Raw genomic sequence first — 9,334 nt, 5'->3', positions numbered from 1 at the left:
GGAAGAGACAACAAGAGAAAGCTACATGCTCAACAATAGAGGAGAATAACATTAGGAGCCAACAAAGTGGAATTGAGCGTGGGTATTGAAACTTCCATCTTGAGGCTAAGCAAAGATCCAATTCTTCACACTGGGGTGTTCTGGGATCCCAGATACTTGTTTGAGATTCGAATTCATACCAATCTAATGTAGAACGGTATGCCACTGCGCTGCTCATCTAGAGACAAAATCGTAGTGAGCTTCCATGGTCATTGTCGCATGCTGAGTAGTGCTCCCTCCTTCCCAAATTTATCACCCAAACTTCCAACCATGAGATGAATGCTCCCTTTTCTCTTAACATAACCATTGTGTTTCCTGGAGAGTTATTCATGTGGGTATACTGAATGATTAAACCAATGATTAATATAAGCATGACTATTGCATGGTGGAGGGTGACAGCCTTGAGTATCTCAATTATAACATGTGGGAACCCCATCAAGGACACTTTGTTTCTTCTTAAATAAAAGAAAAATATTCATAATACTAGCATACCTAAATTATCCACTTCTATTCCCTTTCACTTTCTACACTTCCATGTCTATTATAAAAACCATATCTATTAAAACATCTTGAAATTTTAATATCACTCCTAACTCCACATTAATCTCTCCTTTTTTCTTCCATCTATATTAAAACATTTCCCACTTTGTCTCTTTATAACTAAATAGAAAGGGTCTAAATCCTTAACACTCCCGCAAGCTATCTAAGAATTTTATTGTAGGTGATAGGAGCCCAATAGACCATATAGATGTGAATAATATAATCTTATTAGTCCCTTCCATCTGGCATGGGAGTATAGGAATCATAATGTTCTGTTTAGCATTAGTTTAACTTAGAATTTTTACCTTTGTTGTGTACTAACCATAGTTTTGCGGTGTGGTGACTATATTGCAGAAATTCATCATCTTATTTGGCCTCTTCTCGAGGTGGAGAGGCCATAACTATATACTATGTTGGATTTGGTTCGTTCATATTTCACAAATGTAAACTAATGTTAGCATTATTATGTAGGTATTAAATTCTATGGTGTTCATTGCATGAAAATGAAAGTCATTTAATGGGGTGGTTGATAAATCACCAAGTGGTCCATGCATGTTACTATGGTGTCTACAAACAAGAGCTGGGAAAACAAGAGGATAACATCATATGTGGGGATGAGGGGATTCTTTGTACAATTTTGATGGATCTAAAACTCTTGTCCAAATAAAAGCTATCGCCAAAGTTAGATCTATGCATCACAGTAAACTTACAAGAGTTTCAGTGAGTTTAAGGTATTCCTTCCAGTGCTTGCAGGATTTTTAGTGACTTTCAGGTATTCCTTTTAGTGAGTTATCTTTCAGGTGTTCCTAGGGAAGAAAGGGTAGATCCCCATCCTAAATACCAACAGATCCTTAATCAAACTACCTTTGATGAGGGTTTCCACACTGTTGCATCTTCAAAGCTATATAAGGTTTTGCAAAACCACAAATGACTATTGCAAGACAAACATTATAGGTTAGGCATATAAACAAATATTATGAATCAAGTCTATAAGCTATCTGTAATATAAGTGTTAGATGTATAAACTTGATATAGAGATCTAATCCAGTCATTTAAGATGCATATAAAAAAGGTTGAATTGTTGTAATCTATTGAATATGATGAATCCTTGTATTTCTTAAACTGAACATGGTAATTGAAAACAATAGTACCAATAACAAGATCATGTAGTTGGCTAATAGGCTTATGAATCTACTAATCTTGTAGGTCAGAGCACAAACTTGGTACTTAGTTTGTATGAGCTAATTGAAGTACGATTTACCGTGTTGTGTTCATAAGTCAATGTAACAGGTTATGGACATACTTTCATCTACTAGGCTCATATATATTAGTTATGGCATTAACCTGAATTACAATAGTTTATGGTATGGTCATATACATATAGCCAATTGAAGACTGATTCATACAACCACCACTACAAATGCAGGAAGCACCTTCAGCCAATGTTTTAGTCCCCCCCATGCCTCGTAGTCTACCCTTCTCCAATGTTTAGATAGAGTTCTATTCTCATTGAGAGCTAACTCTCAAATAAAAGTCGCTAGGATTGAAGCCACTGATAGATTAGCAAGTATTTAGACTAATACCTACGTTCAAGCCTGTATGAAATGGATAATTAAAACCTTGTAACTAGAAAAATGGCTTTCACAGAACCAAATGATTGTTGCTGCAATTAGCCAGTGGCAACTCTTTCAGCTAAATGTGAAGCTGTGATGCTGACTTTTGCATGGACTCCCTTAGTACTCATTCAATGATCAAACAAGTGGGCTTCATGCACATAAAAATAATTTTAGCTATGACTTTTACTCTTATTTATAATTTATAATTTTATTAATTTTTAAATTATCACAAATTCATATAAAATAAATAATAGATCATATAATAATTATAATAAAAATATATATGAAGTGTGAGCTGTGAACATGACCTCCTTCACGGAACCAATGTGTTTCTTTCATCCTCCATCCATTTACTGTTCCAAGAAAATCAACGACGTGTGAGAAAAGAAAATGAAGTGTTGTGTGGCGTTGGCATTTGAATTCTCATTAAAATCCAAATCCTTGATACTCATATCACTATAAAAAATTTGTGGTTTCATCAATCACTCTAAAGGCTCAATCAATTTAATCTTACTCAGATTGACATCCATACTTTTTTACTTGTAATCAAATGGTTGGTACAGAGATAACATAGGATACCACTAGAATCATAACAATTTGGAATTATGCTAACATTTTGTGTGTATTTGAGATTGTATGAACTAGAAAATGGCCCTTAGCTCTTGTCTCTATTTAAAATTCACAACTTTAATAGCTTTTCCCTTATGTGATCGAATGTTGAGTAATATATTAATATCTCTATGATAGTTTACAATTAGTTGTTATTATGCTATCTTAGTTTATTGTTTTTTATCTTCCAGGGAAGAAGTAATTGTGAGGGATACATTTTCTTCTCATCTTCTCATCTTCTGGAAATATGGCTTACATCTAAATAGAAGGCAATTTTCCACCATAGGCCTCCTTTGGAGAGTTTTGTCCCTTGTCATATTCACATACTCTAGCATATGTTGCTCACTTTATTTGCATTGTTGTTGGTAAATATGCATAGGAATTATCTTATGATTATTTTCTCTAATATTTTCTCCAACAGGCATATTGTGGTATATCCTCACTTAAACAAGATCTTCTCTTGCAATACATAAGCACCTTAATATCAATTCTTTATTTAGAAAGAACTAGGGCTTCCCCAATAAAAAACAATGAAGGTTGACCTTCTGAAGAGCTAGAGACCATGTAAAAGATAACCTTTTGGAATAAAATAAATATCAATGATGCCAAATGTTGTATAGTGAAAACTAACGCCATTGTGAAACACACCTTTGTAATACATTTATAAAGTCATGGGCATATCTTAAAATTATTTTTACTATATAAATATTTTTTCTACTATATAAATACATCGTTATTTGTAAATAGACCAAATATTGTATACCTTGTGGTCAATAAACACGTCAAGCCATTGATGTGTGGCTTATCTCATAACAAAATCCAAAGATGATTATAAAATTTCATGTTAAGGTTGAAAATCCACAGTGTTGTAGTTTAGGTCACAAGAAATCTGGCGATTATTAAACTTTTTGTTAAGGGAAAAAATCCATAAATATGTAGTTCAGTTCACAAGAAATCAGATGATTATCAAACTTTATTTGAAGGGAAAAAACAACTGTAACTATGAATGAGGAACCCAACCCAAAAATATAGAATGTACAAAATTGTATATTTTCATTCCTCCCATAGATCATGTAATGATATTTCAAAGATGAAATCTAGACTCATAAACACCAATTTCCTTTGTAGTGTATTAACATATTTATGTGATTCAATACATTTTTCATAAAACCCATAATTTATAATATATCCATGAATGGATTTCTGTGAGCAGAAAATACTGAAAACAGAGTAATCAAGCAGGAAGCCCTCAGTGGGAATGAATTCACCTAAGTTAAAGTTTTTTAGTTATTGCAAATTAGTATTTTTACTAGCTCTAGTAGGAATTACACTAATTGGATATATAGCTATATCTCTCTATATAAATATCTTTAGGAAAGAAACAATAGCTCAGCCAATAAGCAACAATTTGGAAACTTGTCCTTTTCATTATATGGCATGGCCACAATGCACTTTTTTACACAAAAGATAACTATATTTGTTATATATATTAACCATTAACTAGGCTCCAAGGATAGCCAAAATTGTCTGACTACTATGGAAAAGACACTTTTTTATACAAAATATAACCATCTCTATTATATATATTAACCATGCCCCCAAGGGATATCTAAAATTGTTCGATTTCTATGGCAAAGCCATAATGGCCGGCCAAATCCACTTCCCAAATTATTGTATTTGTATATAATCTATTGAAACTTGGTTTATTTTGTTTTGCAATTATTCCATTTGGATTTTCCCTAGAAAATGTCTATAAGGTTCATTTATTTGAGTATAAACTATCTGCTTGCCAATTTGTTTCATTGTGAAACAAAGCAGATAAGAGATTGATGTTGTTTTCTTTCTTTCTTTGGAAACTTTTTCTATAATATATTGTACTGATTTTTTTGGCACTTCATTTTCTGCCAATTCCATGTTCCAGGTATAGTGCCCACTATAGTCTAGTTAGCAGCAAAAAAAATAATAGAGTTGTCATGTTTGTCTTCAATAAACCTTTTTTCTCAATTATATATTTTTTGCTTTTAAGGCATGATTTTTTAAGGAATGTATGTATCCTTTTAAGAGCAGAATCTTCTCCTAAATAGAACTACGATGTGTTTCCTAGCAGCTTTATAATATCCATGCAGATTGGGGCAAGCCCTGGTATTTTTTTGTCTCAACTATATGTTTTATGCTTTAAAAGCCTAAGTTTTTAATTCATCTTTGGATCCTTTTAACGAGAAAGGATTCTCCTAAATTGGACTAGGATGTGTTTTCCATAAACTTTATGTTATCCATGTAGACCGGGGCAAGCTCGAGACTTTTTTTTCTTAATTATATGGTTTTTGCTTTCAAACCCTGATTTTCCAAGGCATATTTAGATCCTTTTAAGTATATATTCTTCTCCTAAATAGGACTTTTTGGATCTACAAAACACCTTATTTCTACCACAATTATTTCATGGTTTAGAAGCCATATTCTCATTTCATGGACACAACTTATGCTGAAGTTATGATATGATTGCATTCCATGAGGGTTTACTTCGATTGAATTTATTCCTTCATGGTTCCTTGTTGGATTTGTTCACTTTCCATGTTTATGTGATCTCAACTCTTGACGATTAAGAAATACTCCTCCAACTTATTTGTTGCTTGCTCCTACCAAACAAAACTAAGGGTTCAATATGGTGACGTGTAAATTCTATTTTATTTCTTAAGATAATTACATCATAGATGCATAATTGAATAATATATAGATTGTGATTTCCTGATTGAGATTAGTTTGTTTCGATGGAGTGCTTCACATAACTTCTGTTTCGTTGCAGCTTTGTTATGGCACAAGCTTTGATAGAAGGCCTTAGCAATTCCAATACTCTTTTAAGCCCCAATTTGACAACTATAAGGTTTATGCTTACTACCTTCTTAGATATCCTGATTGTGACATGTTGGGATTAGTATCGTTTATGAATATCTCATTATCGTACCTTTCCCTACACTATTTAGAGACTATGAAAACCAAACCTAAAGGAAAAACTGAGCTGTCAATTTTGAGCATCTCATTTGATGACTCCATTCAAATATCTATATAGGAGATACATCTACACAAGTTACAAGAACACCCAAGTAAATATCATTGTTAAAGTTATTCAACTCGAAGACATGATTTTATTTTATTTTTTTAATCCAGAAACACACCCAATTATTTCCTTGTGCTCTTTTAAAATGTCCTCGACCACTCCTAGAACATCCAGAACCTGCCATCCATTCTTAAAAAGAGTCAAATAAGTTCCATCTCTTTAGGGAATCTACTTTATCAAGCACCAATGATTTAACACCAAGCCTATGATTATTGACAACATGAGGATTCAATTAACATAGTTTCACATTTGGCTTTGAAACAAAATATCCTTACTAAACATAAACTAAAATAATTGAGACATTAATATACTCAAGACAAACTCACATTTAAGGGATGGAATAACCTTTGGTATTTTCTTTTCTAGCATGTCAGTCAACAACTTAACATATATGAACATGAAATACATGTTTTGGCATAGCAATATCTCTGACGCGCTTATACATCTCGTTGAAAACTTGGCCAATTCTTGTATTTGTATTTGTACAAAATCTATTGAAAAATGCCTTGTTTTGTTTTGGAGTTATACCATTTGGATTTTGACTAGAAAATGTTTGTAAGGTTGGTTTATTCGAGTGTGTAAACTAACTGATTAGCAATTGGTTTCATTGTGAAACAAAGGGGATTGAGGATTGATATTGTTTGTTTGCCTTCTTTGGAACTTTTTTTTATAATAGATTGTAATGATTATTTTCACACCTCATTTTGTGCCAATGCCATGTTTTAGGTACAGTTCCAACAATAGTCTAGTTCGCAACAAAAAAATTAGTAGAGTTTTCATGTTTGTACCATGCCTATAGCATGATTTCCAAATGGAGGCATAGTTTTTTCATTCAAGGTATTAAGGGTCTCTGTGTTGGTTGCATTATTTCTTTCACTCAAAATGGAAGAAATTATAAAAATTTATGATGTTCTTACCATATAGTTAAAACTTTGTGAAATAGCATGATTAATTTTCTGTGTATTCCACTTGAAATACCAAATCTTGAAGGAAATCTTGTTTTAATGTTACTTGTGTTCATTCATCAGCTTGCAATATCATAGTTGTTGCTGACCGAACTGGAATTATTTTGTCTTTATCTATTGTTATCATTCATCTCTGAAAATTATGACCATTCACAAATTAAGGCTCGTTTTCTAATTTCCATGAAGTTTAGTTGTTTTTTATTTTGATATGAGTTGTTTAATTTTTAGATTTTTGTTAGAGTAAATGCGAGGGTTACTATGAAAATTTAGTGTTCCACAATTCAAATATGTAGTATGTATAGGAATCATGCATTCGATTGAGTGAATATGTGAGATTCATTGTAGTAACTCACATGTATAATAAAAGTAGCCTTCAATTTTGAAGAACAAAGTTTAAGAGGATTCAGATCATATTATGTTTTTTTTTGGCCCTCGAAGGAGCCTCTTTTCATTTGCTACAACCAAACTGATATATTTCCTATGGATTTCCTATGGATTTCTTGACATAAAAACAACCAAACTGATGAATTTACAAAGAATTCCTCTGATAGTAATATAGACTCCAATTCTTTCGATGTAAGCTATTCACTACCACCATCGTCATACTTACCTACAACATGTCATAATCTGAAAAAATACATATATGTGAGTTTATCAAACAAGTAAAACAAAGGAATTTCACACCTATTCCAAACAAATACATGGACTCATAATTCATGGATACCTTGTAAAGACCTTATAACTGATAACTAATCCACCAAAGAGTTCTCCTCCAAAGTCATTCTTGACTTTTTACTCTATCAAAACATTACTTCTATCAGTCTTTCTAGGCCTATTCCTAGATGAATGTAGAACACTACTCTTAGATTTCTTGTCATTCAATTGAACCTAAAATTTAGCAGCATATGTGTTCTCATATGATATCTATAATTTATTATCTTCCACAATGTTCCTATATTGAATTTTCAAATAATTTATTGTCTTTGTCTCTTTTGGCTCGCTTGTTATCCACTGTAGATAAGCTACCCTAAATATCGGACCCTAACTTCTTTTCTTGTCTAGGTGTATGCACCTATTACTTTTCTGCCATTGATATTCTTTGTACCTCTACTTTGTCATCTGTAATAGCAGCAATGCTTCTCGCCTTTAGAGATTATAAAACCCAATGTAATAAACTTAAAGATTAATATTATAAGGCCTAATATTAAAGGTCATTATTATAAATTATAAACTCAATATTAAAGCCTAATAGTATAACCCAAATACTATAAACCCTAATACTAAAACCCAATTCTGTAATGTCACATTGCGACATTGAATAAATTGCAAGGGAATGTAACATTCTAATAATGGTTGTCAAGTTGATTGTCGTATTGAGACAATAATTATTGTAGTGTGATATTGGATAGATTTTTGTACCTTTCCAATGTCACAATATTAAACCCTAATAAAAAACTCTAACGATATAAAACCCAATAGAATAAACCCTTGATTATTATTATAAACACTAAGTTTAATATATTATACCTTAGAATAAATATTATAGACCCTAGACTTAATATTATTAACCCTATCCATCCAATCTAAGCCTACATGGTCAACCAAGGCCATCCAGTATTGTTCACTATAGGTCACCTATAGATAGACCATGATTCACAAGGTAAGTATGGTTCACCATGATAGTCATGTTGACTATTGTTGACTATGATGCCAAGTTGAATATAGTTGACAATGTCAACAATAGTCAACATGTGTTAATGTATAAATAATATAAACCCTAACATAGTCAACCACATTTATCCCTCAAGTTTGTAATATTAATCCCTTGGGATTATAAACCTTCACGATTAATATTAAGCCCTATGATTAATATTATAATCCCAAGAGATTATTAATGTTATAAACCCAAGGGATTAATAATATTATAAACTCAAGGGATTAATAAACCAAAAGGATTATTGATATTATAAGCCCATGGGCTTCACATTATAAAACCAACTTATTATAAACCTTATGATTATAAATCGTAATATTAATATTATAATCCGAAGGGATTAAAACTAAACCCTAGGATCAATATTATAAACCCTAGGATTAATATTAACCACAGGAATATAAAACCTAAGATTAATATTATAAGCCCAATGGATTATAAACATTGAAATAATGATTGTGATAATATTGATTAATATTATAAACCTTATGATTAATATTATAAAACCAAGATATTAATATTAATATTATAAACTCAAGGGATTAATATTAAAAACAAAAGAGAACAATAAAGCCAAGTGATTAATATTAAACCCTATTAACTAATATTAAACCCTAGGATCAATATTATATGCCCTAGGATAAATATTAAACCCTCAAAATATAAATTCTAAGATTAATATTATAAACCTAAGGTATTATAAACATTGCAAGAATGGTTGTTACATTGATTAATA

The sequence above is a fragment of the Pinus tabuliformis genome, chromosome 1_1 (assembly GCF_031772625.1).
Source record: "Pinus tabuliformis cultivar Carrire ecotype Pingquan chromosome 1_1, CPIR1, whole genome shotgun sequence".
Lineage (NCBI taxonomy): Eukaryota > Viridiplantae > Streptophyta > Pinopsida > Pinales > Pinaceae > Pinus > Pinus tabuliformis.
Note: the sequence above shows the minus strand (reverse complement) of the source record.